Consider the following 645-nt stretch of genomic DNA (forward strand, 5'->3'; position numbering starts at 1 on the left):
CCGGACACAAAGGACCAGTGGCGATAGCCGGTCAGAGAGCAGAGCTCGGAGACCAGGTAGCTGGGTGACGCCATTTTCACTGCTCTGGCGCATGCGCATATGCACCTACCTGCACAACAACAATCCACCCCAGTAAGCTAAGCAGCGCCATCTAGTGGAGAACAGAGCCATTACACTAAGCCTCACCCACCTGGGTCAACCATGCGCGTCAGAACACAAGTCTTTCCACCTGCTAGTTAATGGATGATAAAGGGGACTTTTGACTTCTAGGGGAAAATGAAGTAATTGCAGTCATATTTCAGTCTGTTTGCCAGTTCATCTATTTTCTTTCTTTTTTTCCCCCTTTTTCATTTCTTTTCTTTTTCTTGAATACAGAAAAAGAAAAAAATTCATTTTTATTTTCAATTTTTATTAAAAATATTGTTAATTTTTTTCTACTATATTTTTTTACTGTTGTGTAAATTTTTTCTTTTTTTCTTTTTTTTATTTTTTTAAAAATTTTTTTTTTCAACATTTATTTATTTTTGGGACAGAGAGAGACAGAGCATGAACGGGGGAGGAGCAGAGAGAGAGGGAGACACAGAATCGGAAACAGGCTCCAGGCTCCGAGCCATCAGCCCAGAGCCTGACGCGGGGCTCGAACTC

At 41.1% G+C, this 645-nt stretch overlaps 1 protein-coding gene across 2 annotated transcripts in view; it reads right to left on the minus strand.

Moving 5' to 3' along the window:
- The window catches only part of SMIM17 (small integral membrane protein 17), a 38,157-nt gene that overhangs the window by 28,217 nt on the left and 9,295 nt on the right, over positions 1-645 (minus strand). The window lies entirely within an intron of this gene.

The sequence above is a fragment of the Herpailurus yagouaroundi genome, unplaced genomic scaffold, assembly GCF_014898765.1.
Source record: "Herpailurus yagouaroundi ecotype Mexico unplaced genomic scaffold, PumYag 557, whole genome shotgun sequence".
NCBI lineage: Eukaryota > Metazoa > Chordata > Mammalia > Carnivora > Felidae > Herpailurus > Herpailurus yagouaroundi.